Below are 18,643 nucleotides of genomic sequence, written 5' to 3' on the forward strand. Positions count from 1 at the left end.
CACACCAGCGCCGAGATTCTGAACTCCGTGGTTCAAAACTCGGCATTGTCACTGGTCGGCTGGGCGCCATCTAGCGGGCATAATTGGCAGTTCCTGCAGCTGTCACTAATTGGGGGGCAAGCCGTAGCCTAGTGGTTAAGGTACTGGACTGGTAATCAGAAGGATGCTGGTTCAAGCCCCACCACTGCCAGGTTGCTGCTGTTGGGCCCTGCTGTTGGGCCCTACACTTGTGAACGCAAATCACACGTAACTGCCCAAATAGGTTAAAGATTCAATAGTGAAGTGCTAATATGAACAATTTTGGAATTAAATCAGAGTCAACTCTAAATACAGCCTAGAATCAGATGCATTTTCTGCTGGAAAAAAAATCCAAGGACTGTGTGTTTCGATGGGTTTGCCGCCGGTTGTTCATGTTTGGTGCATAAACACTCCCAGATATTTTTCAAGATCAAGTCAAGTCAATTTTATTTGTGTAGCGCTTTTTACAACAGACATTGTCTCAAAGCAACTTTACAGACTTCAGGACCAACAGACCAAAAACCCCTGTTGAGCAAGCCGAGGGTGACAGTGGAAAGGAAAAACTTAAAAATACAGGAAGAAACCTTGAGAGGTCACCCCATCCTCCTTGGGTGGTCTGGAGGGCCTAGATCATCTAATCAGCCCTTGTACATCAGTCATGGTGAGCCTTACTGCCCAAGTCATTGGCTTGAAATTATTTTGAGCTGGAAAGGTGCCCAAATCATTGAAGATGGCATAACCCAGTACTTCTTGAAGCAGTTCTTCTTATCCCTCTGTGGTTGCCATGTTTACAAACCTTCAATGCTTGATTTTTTTCTCTTGAGGCAAACACACACACACACACACGCTAGTATACTGAACAATGGGTTTAATATGCTCACGATTCATAAGGACGTCACAGCAACAGGAACTGACATTCCAGGATTCCTATGTAGGTGGTCCTCAATGAAAAGACGTGAATGGATAAAACGTTTCGATTCTCGAGTGATTCAAAGTGGACTCACAAAGACTGCTTTCGCACAGGGCACAGTAAGGTGTGTAATGCACCTTTCTTTACTTCCACTTTTTATCAGACGAGAAAAAGCAGTCACTGGCTGCCAAAGCTGCTTCAGACTAAGAGCTACATTTGTTTTTTTTTGTGGAAAGAGACAGAAAAGACTATTTATTCCTGTTGAAATGTCTGCTCTGATACTGTGGTTATAAATAACTGGACTGTCCATTACGATGCATTTTGTTTACATGCAATGAGGGGGAACATCCTTTCCTACCAATCACCAAAATAATGAACATGAGTTTTGAGTTCTGATGGGTTATTTATTATGTTGTTCCTGAACACTGTTCCTGCCTCCGGTTCTGCATGCAAACCCGACCTTCATCCCTCCAGCTGCTCTCTTGCATGAGTTTGCAAAAAACAGTAAAAGACGTCTTTCAACGGTGTGTAGAGACTGAACGCTGACTTCTCTGCAGCAAGTAGCTTTACCAAGGACTTTTAAAGACTGTTCTTTAATTTAAACATGCCCAAATCCTAGTTCTTCAAATTGAAATTTTGCAAAAGACCAGAAACTTGTGCTTTAATGTTTTATTTGCTTTTTTCTTTATCTTTATAAAATCTGCGGGCCTTGCTTAAATGTCCGAGTATATGAGTAAGATGCAAGTAGCCATTCGAAATCACTGAACGTTGGGCCTCATTTATAAAACACTCACGCAGGCAGATTTGATCCTAAAGTTCACTGATTTCATCCTGACGAACAAATTGGCATTTATAAAACATTTATGAGCACTCATTTTTACTCGAGTCAGTTACTGAATGATATATAAACTGACATGGAAATAGAAAAGCCTTGTGGAAGCTCAGCTGAGAGCGTAAAACAATGAGTTTGTGCTAAATAGTATATTTTTAAACGGGTATTTTTACTTGTTTTTTTTTCTACTCTGAAAGGAACTCTAAAGAGAAAATCCTGAGTCACTAGCTTTGGTTAAATGTAGCATAACCACAACATTAAATGGAAACCTGAAGTCTCGCCACATTCACAAGTCAAAAGTCCAGAGTCATAAGATCTATTACATAAATAATGTCAGACTTTAATCTAAGATGTCAATGACCGAGCAACCATGAGCAAAACACTTCACTATAAGCATTTTTAAAAGCTTATTTTCGTAGCAAACGTTTCTTACAGACAATAATGCATGTATAGTGTGTATAGAAATATTTATTTATGTATTTTACCTGCTAAATCCAAAATTAAATTCTTTTCACTACAAATAACTATGCACTCAACATATGATTTAACGTAGTGGTTCAGACTGTGTTTTTTTTAGGCTGTATTTTTGCTGTGTAGGCTCTAGTAAAGAACCTTAAATGAAAACTACTCAAACTTAATATACCACAGGTTATTCAAAGGGAATACAACATTCTCTAGAAAGATTGCTATATATCAAGTCAAGTCAAATTTATTTATATAGCGCTTTTTACAATGGACATTGTCTCAAAGCAACTTTACATCCCGTCACATCTGACAGGAGCAGCATTGTTGGCATGGCAGTCTCGACTTCATTCCTTAACCTCGGGCGGGTAAACAGGTTTCCATCAGAACGCCCTCGGGGTAAAACAACCGAAAATGTAGTGTAAAATTTACAATGCGAGTTGAGTAAAATATCAGTTTTACAGGGACTTTTAGACTCTAATTATTACAGCATAACTAAAAGGGAGAGTGAGCAGGTAACAAAGTCATGAATGTATCTATTTATTTCTATCTTTTTAAATATTTAAAATATCATAATCCATGTAAAAATACTATGAAAGGCGCCCAGGTGGAGCAGCGGGATAATCCGCTAGCACACCAGCGCTGAGATTCCGAACTTCCGAGTTTGAACCTCAGCTCTTCTACCGGTCGACTGGGCACCCTCTAGCGGGCATAAATGGCGATGCCATTGAAAATCTGCCGGGTGGGTAAAAGACCGGACTAATGTGGGTGTGGTCTTCGACGCTCTGTAAGGAACATTGGATACTATCCCGAGGTGCCTGTACAGAAAGTGGAGGAGCACGGAGATCAGTGCTTGGCTCTCTGCGCACAAATACTGGCCTCATGCCTCATGAATTTACCAAACGTGGGCGAATAAGAAGGGGTCGGTGAACTGCGCACGCATCAGAGGGAGTGTGAGGCAGGCGAATATATCGTCCTCAGACACGACCGGAGTCTCCAGCAGCGGAAGGCGAATTGACTACGCTAAATTGGGAGAAAAGGGGAAATGCATAAACAAAATAGCAAATACTATGAAAATGATTCCTGTCGGCTGCTCTTAATAGGGGTCGTCAATGCGGATGATTCGTCCTCATATTTCTTTTTGCACAGTTTTTACACCTGGTACCTTTACTGATGCAACCCTTCTATTGATCCAGGCTTAGGATGGGCACTACGGTTTCACTGATACGTGTCTCCTGAGTAGGCTAAGTTCATGAAGTGCCATGCACCTTCTGTATTTGTGATTTGAATCCTCGGAACACTGTTGTTAACAGCAGTGTAGCTCTTACCATTTCACCACATAAGCTCACTCCACATAACACTTATAAAGGTACTATAAAATATTACATGACAGTGGGACAAGGTTGCTTAAAATAATAAATGTAAAATAATAGTAATTGGTCTCTTTCAAGACCATTTTACTTAAAAATGATTAATAATTTAAGGTGGCCATGAATATTGCATGTGCTTTATGATATAAAGATAGAGTTTTTAAGGGCCTTCTTGAAATGAAGTCACTGTTATCTTTTATATGCTTGTGACATCATTATTAGCGGATAAATAAGTCACAGATAGGTTGGTTTAGAAATGTGTTTTTGGTTTATAAACATCTTACTAATTTGTAGAATTTTTTAACCACGTTTTTATAAATGAGGCCCATGGTAAAAGTACATAGCTTTGTGGTAGCTTTACTTGGCAGCATCTAGCGAGCATCCTGTGACGTCTCACAAAACCAATGATACATGCAGTGTCTGTAAATGTCTCATCATCTTTATAATAATCTTTTATTATCTTTCATGCTTCCTGGATGTCTAAATGAAAGAAAAACAGAAACGTAATCAGTTTAAAACTAATAAAAGAATATTAAAAATCATAATAGTTGTTTGAACTGCTCCGAATGTCGTAGAGATGTGTAAATATTAAAGTATTTGATATATCAAGATGCCCGTCAACGGTGAGGAAATGTTCTTGTCATAATAGGAATATTGCACCTGTCAATCAATGTACAATTTTATTATTTCATAATTCCTGAGAAAATATGTGTAGCATTAATAAGGGCTGATTTGTGATGTCAGGTGGATCAGGTAACGTGATATACTCCATCAATACCAAAGGATTGGTGGCCATTCATTGTATTGTGCTGTATTTCTGTTGTATTTCACCTCAGGGCCTGAAATGCTGTAAAATAGCTCATAATTGCGTGTTAGCTTTGATCTATTGTAGTCATTAAGCTTTCAGGCTGCGATTATTTCTTTTGCTTGGATCTGGAACAAATAATGGCTCACCCAGAAAGCACACTGCTTTTTTCTTGTATAATTTAAAAATAAAGAGGATATAGTTTGGCACCACTTTATGTGAACAGCATACTGGAGTCCAGTGAGCTGTGTGAGATATGTACAAACTGGACACTAGAGAAAAAGATATTTTCATTACAACTGTCCTCCATCATTCAACAGATGGTAAAATCCTAATGCTCTGTATATGTGTTCCAAGATGTAAGATTTAAATATTGTACAGCACCTTTATAAACTGTCGTGTTGTTGTGTGCACTCAGAGGAACGACTAGAGAACTGTAAATTTACTTCATTATTTTTGTATTTATATATTTAAGAAAAAGATGATTTCAAGATTAATAATATGCTACCATTACCCTGTTTGGGTCATGCACTGTAAAATATTTCATTCATTCTATATGAATTGTTCATTCAGTTTAAAATGATGTAGTTTTCTTACAGAATAAAGCTGGTAAAACATGTCAGTCTATGTGAAGATGAATCCTTTAAAGCAGGGGTGTCAAACTCATTTTCACCGAGGGCCACATCTGCATTATGGTGGCCCTCAAAGGGCCGATTGTAACGTATCCTGCTGTGATTACAGTCTGCATTTTAAGTCTTGGACAATTTGTTGTTTTTCTTGGAGGCTAAATTCTGTGTTTGGTGTCAAAATGCCAAATTTATACTGTATATTTATAATCTATGGGTTATATTTATAATCTGTTTTACGTCATCCTTCGTGCGCTCCCGAGAATGAGGCTGATCGAAATCCTAGATGCCGTAATAAGCTGTCTAGTTAGGCATCTTAAAATTTCAAGCGCGTTAGAATTACCTGACTTATAAGTCAATGACTTATAACATGACTATGTAGGCAGTAAGACAGCAAGGCAGCTCCCTAGATTTTCGAACACACCCTATATCTACATTTATATTGTACTCCTTTACCACAGACACGGCCTCATAACACAAGAGACGTACTGGTTTTTCTTCTTGAAGCACAAACTTGTTTTCACTTTTCCATCTTTCATTAAATTACCTACATTTCCTTCTGCTTCAATTTCTCTTCTTGTACATTTTGGGATTATTTGTAAATATTTCTCAACATCTAGTGGCGGGATGCAATCACTTTGCAGGTCACAAAATCGGCATGCATTGTGAGAGATGCAGTTTATGTATGATTTTACAGTGTATTTTAAGACAATTGTTTTGCCCTAGCCAAGTTTTTTCCCCTTCTCAGCTAGACAGACAGACAGACAGCTCCCTCCAAAATACAGTTATGTTGCTTTTATTTGCTTCCCAACTGTACAGTGTGTGCATCAGAATGGAGTAAGACTACAAAATACAATAAAAAAATTAATACAGTACATGCTACATCACTGTAGTTAAGTGTTACATCTAGTACAATTTAAAATTCAACCAAACGTAAAATAGTGCTAACGAGTTAGCATTTTGTGTGAAAATACTAATTGCTATAGTAACAGTAATAACTGTATTTAATTATGGAATTACGGTAAATTCGTAACTGAAACGCTGTAACATACTCGCTAAACATTTACAAACAACTGAGAATATAAATGTCTACTACTAACAGACAATGATTTTGTATTGGATTGCAAGAGAATTAACATCTATTTATTATTGTTTACGCTACTGATGTTACCCCGTGTTCTTTTGCTGCTAAACGTAAAAGTGACCAGGCTTCTTAGCAAAGTCAAAGTTAGTTGCCATGACTACGGTCACCAGTTGCCGCTTAAAGGCGCAGGTGTCCCATTAAATTATATGTACGTCTCTGTAACTACTCAAACCATCACAACAATCATACGTCTTTTAAGCTCTTGCGGGTCACATGAAATTACTTGGTGGGCTGATCCTAAAGCATGAGATGTGCTCAAAACAGATTCAAGTATTAAACTGTTCCACATTACCCACAAGTTCAATAAAGCTTGTGCTGAATGTTGGTGATATCACTAGTAAGATGTTTTGAATACTTTAAGAATGATTAATGCCAGATTGCTCTCTCCAAGGTCAGCGGTGCAACTGCTGAGAGGTGTTTTAACACAAACACTCGCCCTCTGTTTAGCTCTTTGTATAATGCATACGTGCATTTTTATCATTTTTATTTTTTAGTTATACTACTTTACATTTATGGCATTCAGCAGGTGCTGTTATCCAAGGCGACTTACAATTTTTGTGACAGGATACCAGGCAGTGGTGGGGTTTAAACCTGCAACCTTCAGATTACTAGTTTAATACCTTACCTGCTGAGCTACCACTTCATTTGTATTTATTTTGGTTTTTATCAAACAGCACAGTGAGTCAGTGGGTAGCACTGTCACCTCACAGCAAGTAGGTCATTGTTTCGATTCCCAGATGGATGGATGGAGTTTGCATGTTCTCCCTGTGTCTGCGTGGGTTTCCCCCGGGAGCTCCGGTTTCCCCCCACAGTCCAAAGACATGCAGTCAGGTTAATTGGAGATATGATTTGGCCATGACTGTGTTTGCTGGTTACACAAGATTCATCAGTTCAAGTTGTTTAATGTAAATTACCTGTCCTGGGGCAATTGTGTCCTAGTGGTTAAGGTACTGGACTAGTAATCAAAAGGTTACTGGTTCAAGCCCCACCACTGCTAGGTTGCCACTGTTGGGCCCTTGAGCAAGGCCCTTAACCCTCAATTGCTTAGAGTGTATACTGCCACATTTGTAAGTCGCTTTGGATAAAAGCGTCTGCTAAATGCCGAAAATGTAAATGTCATGTCAGAAATGTAACCAAAGTGTGTCAAACATGATGTTAATCCTAATAAATAATACATTTTATCCTGGTTAGGTTCATGACAGGTCCGGTTCCCCCTGGGAACACTGGACACGAGGCCATCATCAGGCTTCGACCACCACCCAAAGAGACATAGCCAATCATTGCTGTGTAAACACCTGGCCAGTCAATTGCAATGACTGCGCAACCCAAGCATATTATATTATAATAACTTAAAGAGGGAACAGCCATATGTGCTGCATGATCAGGTGTCCACATACTTTTGGCCATATAGTATAAATGCACGACAAGATGGAAAATTGTTGTGACAGGATATTAGGCAGTGGTGGGGCTTAAACCTGCGACCTGCAGATTACTAGTTTAATATCTTACCTGCTGACCTACCACTTCATTTGTCTTCATTTTGTTTTTTATCAAACAGCACAGTGGGTCAGTGGGTAGCACATCGTTTAATGTAAATTACCTGTCCTGGGGCAATTGTGTCCTAGTGGTTAAGGTACTGGACTAGTAATCAAAAGGTTACTGGTTCAAGCCCCACCACTGCTAGGTTGTCACTGTTGGGCCCTTGAGCAAGGCCCCTAACCCTCAATTGTGTTAAACATGACGTTAAAATCCTAATAAATAATACATTTTATCCTGGATAGGGTCATGGCAGGTCCAGTTCCCCAGGAAACACTGGTCACAAGGCCATCACACAGCCACCACCCCAAGAGACAATAGCCAATCATTGCTGTGTAAACACCCGGCCAGTCAATTGCAATGACTGCGCAACCCAAGCACCCTAAGCTACTACTTCCTTTATACTGTAATAACTTAAAGAGGTACCAGCCATATTTGCTCATAATCAGGTTGTCCACATACTTTTGGTCATATAGTTTAAGTGCATGACAAGATGGAAATTCCTTTTTTAGCTAATTGCTTTGTCAAAGGAAAAAAAAACATGAAGATGGTGTAAATTCTGTTTAAACTCATTTATTTTTTCATTCCTTATTGCATTTATGACTTGCATAATAATCCTAAGAGTGAGAAGAGTGCTTTGTGGAAAAAAACAAAATGAATGTGAGATTTGTTTTTATGCTGATAAGAATTTCAATTATAAGTAATTCACTGCACCTAACATCCTCAACCAAATAATCTGATTATGATTGATGGTAAGTACTAGGATTGTGTTTACTTAGTATTACATAACAGCTCTTGATTAAACAGAAGCTTTTGTTAAATAGACAATAGGGCTTTTCAGTAGAAAAATCATTCAAACATAAACACATGCAACAAGACATACAGGTTTCTGAATGTAATTTAATACTTTTCAGAGAGAGGATTGATCTTTATATTATAGTTATACACCAATCAGCCATAACATTAAAACCACCTCCTTGAGTTTTTAAATACCGTGTCCACTCTATTAGACACTCCTACCTGGTTGATCCACCTTGTAGATGTAAAATCAGAGACGATCACTCATCTATTGCTGCTGTTTGAGTTGGTCATCTTCTAGACCTTCATCAGTGGTCACAGGATGCTGCCCACGGGGCGCTGTTGACTGGATATTTTTGGTTGGTGGACTATTCTCAGTCCAGCAGTGACAGTGAGGTGTTTAAAAAACTCCAGCAGCGCTGCTGTGTCTGATCCACTCATACCAGCACCATGTCAGTGTCACTGCAGTGCTGAGAATGACCCACCACCCAAATAATACCTGCTCTGTAGCGGTCTTGTGGGGGTTCTGACCGTTGAAGAACAGCAGGAAAGGGGGATAACAAAGCATGCAGAAAAACAGATGGACTACAGTCAGTAATTGTAGGACTACAAAGTGCTTCTATATGGTAAGTGGAGCTGACGAAATGGACAATGAGTGTAGAAACAAGGAGGTGGTTTTAATGTTATGGCTGATCGGTGTATATGTTATATTGATAGTTATATTAAATATACCACTAGAAGTCACCAAAATGTAATTTTACTTTAATAATGTAAGAATGTATTAGGAATTAAGTTAAAGTTTAAAATAAAAAGAATGTATGTAGCTACTACTATAAGCCTAACTACAACAAACATACAACAAAATATACATTAGTAATAACAAAGACAACTTTTAATGTTGTAGCCTAGCGGTTAAGGTATTGGACTAGTAATCGGAAGGTAGCTCAGTAATCAGAAGTAGCTCAGAAGGTAATCAGAAGGTCACTGTTTCAAGCCCCACCTACTGTCACTGGACTGTAAGTTGCTTTGGATAAAGGCGTCTGCTAAATGCCGGAAATGTAAATGTAATACTATTTACACATGCCACATTTGATTTTTAATGTGTGGCACTAAGTGATGCAAGGGTAAACTATTTAAGCCCACCACAACTGACAACCAGTTGAGGGCCCAGGGTTCTAATCTCAGTGATACTATCGACTGACTGGGCGTCTGCATGGACATGATTGGCTATGTTTGGGGAAATGGCTATGACAGCTCACTTGGAGGGGTCTCAGTGCAGCCCCGAAGATAAAAAATATGAGGGTTGTGTTAGGAAGGGTATCCTCTGATATTTTATTTTTTACCTACTTTAGTAGGAACTGGCATTTAAAAAAAAAATTATTCTGTTAAATAAAGTGTTTTTACAAAGGTTATGCAATTACGACACCTTTACATTTGCAGCATTTAGCAGACGCTTTTATCCAAAGCGACTTACAATTATTACTGATTACAATGCAAGCAATTGAGGGTTAAAGGCCTTGCTCAGGGGCCCAACAGTGGCAACTTGGCAATGGTGGGACTTGAACCGGAAACCTCATGATTACTAGTTTAGTAACTTAACCGCTGAGCTATCACTGCCCACTGTCCTTTAGGTATAGATACTGTTTAAAAAAAAATACAGCCGTCCACATTTCTTATTAAAGAACTAGATATTTAATGGGGTGTCCTAATTTTTCACATTACTGTATGTAATGTATTTACTACCATGTGACTAATAGATGAGGTCCCACTCCATAGAAGTAATACAAATGTGTGATTAGCAACGGTTTAACTTAGAATTAAATACATCAACACTGGATTTAGCTCAAGACTAAACACTGATCGATATCTGGGTTGAATATTCACGTTTCTGGAATCTTGCATGCCTGCCCACATAGTAGTGAACTAAGACCCACTATCTTTTTTTCTGCAGAATGAAACCTCATGGGTGAGGCACTCCTTTTTCAAGATAAGGCCAATGTTTATTTAGCAGACATGCTTTGATATGCCCAGTCTGTTAAAACTAGCTGTTCTCTGGGAAAAAAAAGAAAAGAATACTGTATGTTACTGTTAAAATAGTGTTTTAAAATAAGGAGACAAAAAGTCCTTTATTTCTTCAGGCTCTTGGAACGCAGAAAAGCATCAACACTAAGTTTAGAGTGTCCGAAGAAGAGATTATCACAACAGGAAGATCTAAAATTACAAACACGTGACATTCTTTGTATATGACATTATTTACTGACTGAAAAGATAATCAGTTGCTCATAGGTACTACAGTATAGCAGGTTAATGTCATACTGTGGAATAAAATATAATTATATTCATTAATTTAATCTAAATTTTTAGAAATTAATTCTATTAATAAATTTTAAGCGTGTCCAATTTTTACCTAATTGCATCATGCTTCCTCTCTACTGGTGCTGACCCCCGCCCAGATTGAGGAGTGCGAACTGACACACGTCCCCTCCGACACGTGCGCAGTAGCCGACTGCATCTTTTCACCACCCTGAGGCGAGTTCATATGCGGATCAGCTTTGTGTACGGAGAGACACACCCTGATCACTGTATTTCTCGACTCTGTGCAGTCTCCATCCATCAGCCAGCAAAAATAGTAATTGCATCAGTTATGAAGTCCCAGCACCAGCTTACACACCCTGTATGAACAACAAGCCAGCCGAATTGGGCGTCTGCTGAGATTCACACCACTCGAGCAATCCCAATTTGACCCCTGTGTTGTGTGTTGTTTGTCTTTCGGATGGCAGAGCTGAGATTCGATACAATGTATTCGAAATCCCTGCTCTGTTGTGCTAGCGTATTTTACCGATGCACCGCTCACTGAGCGGAGAAACTTTTTTAAGTTAAGGTTGGTACCACACCACTCGAGCAACCCATATTTGACCCCTACCTCTAATTGTGTGTTGCTTGGTATGTCTTCCCATGTTTGTGGGGGTTTTCTACAAGCTCTATTTTTCCATCCTACAAATCATACCAATAGGTAAACTTGCTACTATAAATTAGTGAGTGAATGTGTGATGTCCTGTGATGGATGTCCTGAAATACAGTGGTTTTTTTAGATAGTTAGATTTTTAGATGCCCTTCTGTGGAATAAGGCTTCACACTGGAAAAATAAACACACATCCAACCTCTCATTCATGGTCCTCACATCATTTCACTTCACATTTGCATGGACTCTCAGTTACTTAATAATTTCACCCAGCCCATGCACTTTCACTTCTTCATAGGTCATTCTTCCTCCTGTTGCTGTAAAGCACCAATTTTCATTAAACAGGAACGACCTCCAGGCACTTCCAGGTCATGTCACATTGCTGCTAGTGTTAACACATGGTTAGAGTTATTACTTTTACCATTAATAATGAATTCATTCAGTCAGTTCTGCAATCTGCAATAAATAAGGTTCTTTTTATCTGAGAGTCATCTGCGTCCTTTTATATACAGTAGACCCTTGAGTTACGAACGGTTTACCATACGAACATTTCGGGTTACGAACGATCTTTTTCAACTTAACGTACGAACAAATTTCGGATTACGAACCGAAATTCATGAAACACGTGACGTCACGAACAAGTTGACTCCAACCGTCTCTCTCTATATATATACAGTGAGCCAACATTCAGACAGCTGACAGTGTTTTTTCGGTGTTTTCTGTATATTTTGTAAAATTCTATATTAAAATGTCCCCAAAGAATGTGCAAAGGAAGTGCAGTGGTGAGAAAATGACTATTTGTTGTTGTATAATTACTCCTGCCAGTAGCTGTCACTGTGTATCAGACAGCGGGGACAGTAAGCGAGAGAGAAGAAGGAACTTGTCTTTCTTTCTTGCAATTACACCTACAAAATACAACACTATTGAAATAAAGAAGGAAATAATTGAGAAATATGAGAGTTATTGTTGTTTCTGGTAGATACATTTTATATAAAAAGAAGGAAATGTATTATGGTGTATGGTACAGCACACGTACTGTACTGAAATGTAACGTGTTTTTTTATGTACAGTACAGTACTATTACTGTGTGTTGCTGTTTATTATTGTTTATTACAATAATGTCTATTCTATAATTTAAGGTTTAAGGGTAAATAAAGTTGTATTTACAACAAATATGACCTTGACCTTTGAAGACATTAGAAAGGTTAGGTAAGGGGGAGTTTGGGAGGTCTGACATGGATTAATTCTATTTACATTATTTCTTATGGGAAAAATAGATTTAACTAACAAATATTTTGACTTAAGAACAGCCCTTTGGAGGGTCTAGGGTCTACTGTACTGTATCATGATTTCTTCTTTACAGAATTGCCAGTTCCACTGTCTGGTAATCCTGCTTTTCTCTGGAAATGTGTAACGCCAGACTTGGTCTGGTCAGGTTTTCCGCTGGTGTGTGATACCAGAACACTTTTTCTGGGAACCCACCCAAGGTTGCTGTCTTTTAGAGCCTCATAACAGGTCCGCCCTGGAAGAGAGATTAGCCCCAGAGACATCATGACATCCCTGTTTTCTAAGCAGGCCCCACCCGTGCAGTGTCAGTTGGTTGGGTTGGAGTGCGCTCATGCATTGGGTTATGATTAGAATTCCCTGTTTTTCCTTATTTTTCCAAGAACTGAGTTGTCACAGATGTGTAGTTTGTGTAGTTAACTGGAAGGTACTTGGACCATGGACAAAAACCAAGCTTTGTAAGATTGAAGGTAGAGAAATTGTAAAGGTGGATTAAGAAATCTGTCAAATGTAAGAGGGATTTTAGGAGGTTTACATACCAGTGTGTTATAGCAATAGTTCTGTTTTAGGAAGAATTCAAATTCTGGGGGACTCCCTTTTCACAGCGTGCGTTTATACACTCGAGTTGCCATAGCGACTAAAACCACATAATACAAAATGAGGTTACTCCCAGGGATTAGCAGCTCAAATAACACGCGGAATGTTCTGTCTCAAATTCCACCTCATAATATATGGAATATATTTCCATTTATTTCCATTTTCCACTGGACTAGACGTTGTAGCGATTGTATTTCCTGGGGTTGCCATGCACTTGAAAGTTTTTGGCCTGGCAGGTTAAACCCCCCACCTCTCAGGCTCAACAGTTTTAATTCTGGGTGGTCCACCAGTGTTGACCGCTTTGGCCCTTGGAATGATTGGAATTCTGTCTTAACCCCCACCACATTTCCATGACATAATGTCTGTTGGATGGATCCATACACAGTGCTATGTGTATTTAGAGATACAAAACCTTGTTTAAGTCAAGATGTCTAAAGCTGACCACATTTAAATAACATAAATAGGGCAATTTTAAAGGGCAGTTGTAACCTAGTGGTTAAGCTACTGGACTAGTAAGCATAAGGTTGCTGGTTCAAACCCCACCATTGCCTGGTTGCCACTGTGGGCCCTTGAGCAAGGGCCTTAACCCTCAGTTGCTTAGACTGTATACTGTATGCCACTTTGAATAAACATCTCTTTAAACATACACTGATCAGCCATAACATTATAACCACCTACTTGTTTCTACACTCACTGTACATTTTATCAGCCCCACTTACAGTGGGGCCAAAAAGTATTCAGTCAGCCACTGATTGTGCAAGTTCTCCTACTTAGAAAGATGAGAGAGGTCTGTACTTTGATGAGAGGTCTGACAAAATGAGAAAAAAAAATCCAGGAAATCACATTGTAGGATTTTTAAAGAATTTATTTGTAAATTATGGTGGAAAATAAGTATTTGGTCAATAACAAAAGTTCAACTCAATACTTTGTAACATAACCTTTGTTGGCAATGACAGAGGTCAAATGTTTCCTGTAAGTCTTCACCAGGTTTGCACACACTGTAGCTGGTATTTTGGCCCATTCCTCCATGCAGATCTCCTCTAGAGCAGTGATGTTTTGGGGCTGTCGCTGGGCAAAACACGGACTCCACAAATTTTCTATTGGGTTGAGGTCTGGAGACTGGCTAGGCCACTCCAGGACCTTGAAATGCTTTTTATGGAGCCACTCCTTCATTGCCCCAGCAGTGTGTTTGGGATCATTGTCATGCTGGAAGACCCAGCCACGTTCCATCGTCAATGCTCTCACTGATGGAAGGAGGTTTTGGCTTAAAATCTCACGATACATGGCCCCGTTCATTCTTCCCTTAACACGGATCAGTCGTCCTGTCCCCTTTGCAGAAAAACAGCCCCAAAGCATGATGTTTCCACCCCCATGCTTCACAGTAGGTATGGTGTGCAACTCAGCATTCTTCTTCCTCCAAACACGACGAGTTGAGGTTTTTACCAAAAAGTTCCATTTTGGTTTCATCTGACCACATGATATTCTCCCAATCCTCTTCTGGATCATCCATATGCTCTCTGGCAAACTTCAGACGGGCCTGGACATGTACTGGCTTAAGCAGGGGGACACGCCTGGCACTGCAGGATTTGAGTCCCTCTGTAGTGTGTTACTGATGGTAGCCTTTGTTACTTTGGTCCCAGCTCTCTGCAGGTCATTCATCAGGTCCCTCTGTGTAGTTCTGGGATTTTTTCTCACCGTTCTCATAACCATTTTGACCCCACGGGATCGAGGGAGATTATCAATGGTCTTGTATGTCTTCCATTTTCTTACAATTGCTCCCACAGTTGATTTATTCACACCAACCTGCTTGCCTATTGTAGATTCACTCTTCCCAGCCTGGTGCAGGTCTACAGTTTTCTTCCTGGTGTCCTTCGACAGCTCTTTGGTCTTGGCCATGGTTGACTGTTTGAGGCTGTGGACAGGTGTCTTTTATACAGATAACAAGGTCAAACAGGTGCCATTAATACAGGTAACGAGTGGAGGACAGAAGAGCTTCTTAAAGAAGAAGTTACAGGTCTGTGAGAGCCAGAAATCTTGCTTGTTTGTTATTGACCAAATACTTATTTTCCACCATAATTTACAAATAAATTCTTTAAAAATCCTACAATGTGATTTCCTGTATTTTTTTTTTCTCATTTTGTCTCTCATAGTTGAAGTGTGCCTATGAAAATTATAGACCTCTCTCATCTTTCTATGTAGGAGAACTAAATACTTTTTGGCCCCACTGTACCATATGCAAGCACTTTGTAATTCTACAATTAATGTAGTCCATCTGTTCTCTACATACCTTTTTAGCCTGCTTTCACAATGTTCTTCAATGGTCAGGACCCCAAAGGACCACCACAGAGCAGGTATTATTTATGTGGTGGATCGTTCTCAGCACTGCAGTGACACTGACATGGTGGTGGTGTGTTAGTGTGTGTTGTGCTGGTATGAGTGGATCAGACACAGCAGCACTGCTGGAGTTTTTAAATACCGTGTCCACTCACTGTCCACTCTATTAGACACTCCTACCTAGTTGGTCCACCTTGTAGATGTAAAGTCAGAGACGATCGCTCATCTATTGCTGCTGTTTGAGTTGGTCTTCTAGACCTTTATCAGTGGTCACAGGATGCTGCCCACGGGGAGCTTGGCTGGATGTTTTTGGTTGGTGGACTATTCTCTGTCCAGCAGTGACAGTGAGGTGTTTAAAAACTCCATCAGTGCTGCTGTGTCTGATCCACTCATACCAGCACAACACACACTAACACACCACCACCATGTCAGTGTAACTGCAGCGCTGAGAATGATCCACCACCCAAATAATACCTACTCTGTAGTGGTCATGGGAGAGTCCTGACCATTGAAGAACAGCATGAAAGGGGGCTAACAAAGTATGTAGAGAAACAGATGGACTACAGTCAGTAATTGTAGAACTACAAAGTGCTTCTATATGGTAAGTGGAGCTGATAAAATGGACAGTGAGAGTAGTAACAAGGAGGTGGTTTTAATGTTATGGCTGATCGGTGTATGAGCTACTAAAAGATGATTGAATCTGAGTTGGGTTTCTGTTATTAAAAGATTATACATAACAGGTTAAGTGTAGCATTTTTATTTATCACCAACACTAATTCAAAAAGAGTTTTATCAAAATATTACAAAGCTTAAATAGATATTAAATAATTTGTTATTTCCAGCTAGCTGGCTGTAGGTCTAGTGTCACGAACTACCATCGTATAATATTATACGTATATACAATTGATTGGGATGCTCAGATGGTGTAGCAATTGGGTTGCCAGTTGGGTATCTGCACGGACATTATTGGTTAATGTCTGAAAAGATATGGGCAAAACAGCCTAGCCATTGGGAGGTGCATGTGCCAGTGCGCTTCAGGGCAGCTACCAAGCCTAGATGAAAATAAGAGGGTTATGTAAGGAAGGGTATCCGGTGTCAAAACTGTCTGGTGTGCCAATCAGGGCTGCTCTGCCAACCCCTAAATACGGGAACAACCAAATTAGAAAAACAAATAAATGATTGAACCACTCAATGAGTCACATTAAAATTAAAGAGCCACATGTGTATAGAGCCACCACCCTTTTAAAGAGCTTCTATTTATGGTCAGGATATTTTTGGGCCATATTACTCATACTCAATGAAAATGATACTGATATTTATGGATTTAAAAAGCACCTGCTACTATGCTCATATGCAAATTAAAAAATATCAGTTAAATGTTGAATTGATTTTAAATTATACTGCTGGTTATACTAAAACTTAGTTTCACACTTCAATTGTGTGAATATGTTATTAAATAAGAACTGACATACACATGATTTTATTATATTAGTTACAGATATAAACTCTACTTAATGAGTCAGATCATTATTAAGTACTAACAGTAAGTCCCAAAGCAATTTCATGATTATTTCATTTGAGCTTATTTATCCTAATGTGAAAGTACACATTTTAAATAGTCAACTCTTATATTACAGATAATACATTAAAACCTTCAGGGCTTATTTGAACTAGTCAACATTATTAAATAGATGAAAGGTGTTCACTGCTTCACAATCTTGTTTTTCATTGCTTAAACTATACTGTGAAGATTTTTTTTAGAAAATGTCAAGGCCACACACATGCTTGAAAAGCTTAAAAGCAGAGATGTTTACAAGTCACAAGTAAAATCCATAATACTGCTTACCTTACCTTTTTCCAGATGCTATTAAATTTATAACCGTGTGTTTTTCCATTAAAAATATAATCTGTTATTTTGTAAATGTGCTTATAATTAAAAACCGGTGTGGCTCTCCGTACACAGTGCTGTACTGCACTGAACTCGTCAAGTATAGGTGATAAGATGTTCAATTGCTGTCCGAGGGGTTGTGGAGCAGCCTCGTCCTCCCCAATCTGAAGCAGGCACCAGCATTAGTGAGAGGATGATTGACAGGTAGAAATTGGATGCGCTAAAGTGGGAGAAAAGGGGGAGAAAAAAAAATAGTAATAAAAAAAAGAAAGCGGTTCTTATAATCATTAGCGCCAATTCTGTAGCAGCGTTCCATTCACATTATCTGTTACTGTGAAGTGCACTACGTAGGGTATTCCACCATTTTAAGTAGGAAGCGATGCTTAATCACTACGCCGGAAGCTGGCTGTAACATTGACCCATTGCGTGTGTTGCGGGTTAAGACGGCCGGAGTGTTATAAGAGAGCAGAAAATGATACGATCAGAATAATGTCGCATCATATATACATACATACATACATATAATTATAATTGTCACACGTAACTAATGTTGCTTACTTTTGTTGTACAAAAGTCATTGTTTGTGAGTCACGAGTCGGGTCCAAGTCATTTGAAACGAGTCAGAGTCGAGTCTGAAGTCGCTGTGTGTGCGACTTATGTGCGACTCGAACTCGAGTCACAGACTCGAGTCCCCATCTCTGCTTGAAAGCTACAGTAAACAAAAGAATGTCTAGAACATATTTCCATTCATGAGGGCATGATACTAAACCTTGAATTGTTTTCAAACATACCAGGTCAGGCTACTGGATGAGTTTTAAAATGTTGCCCCGTCTCTATTTTCAGTATATTTTGTGAGTATTTCATGTAGACTAAATAAAAAGTCATTTTCCATCTGACAGAGACAATGAAGAGTAGTCAGTATCAGAGTTCATTAACAGAGGAAGCAGACATCATTATCAGAAGAAGCTGTTGAGCTGTTACATTAATATGCTTCCTGCCTGTTTTTAAGTGTCATCAAAACTGTAGTTACAGTGTATCACAAAAGTGAGTACACCCCTCACATTTCTGCAAATATTT

This window comes from Trichomycterus rosablanca, chromosome 6 (assembly GCF_030014385.1).
Source record: "Trichomycterus rosablanca isolate fTriRos1 chromosome 6, fTriRos1.hap1, whole genome shotgun sequence".
NCBI lineage: Eukaryota > Metazoa > Chordata > Actinopteri > Siluriformes > Trichomycteridae > Trichomycterus > Trichomycterus rosablanca.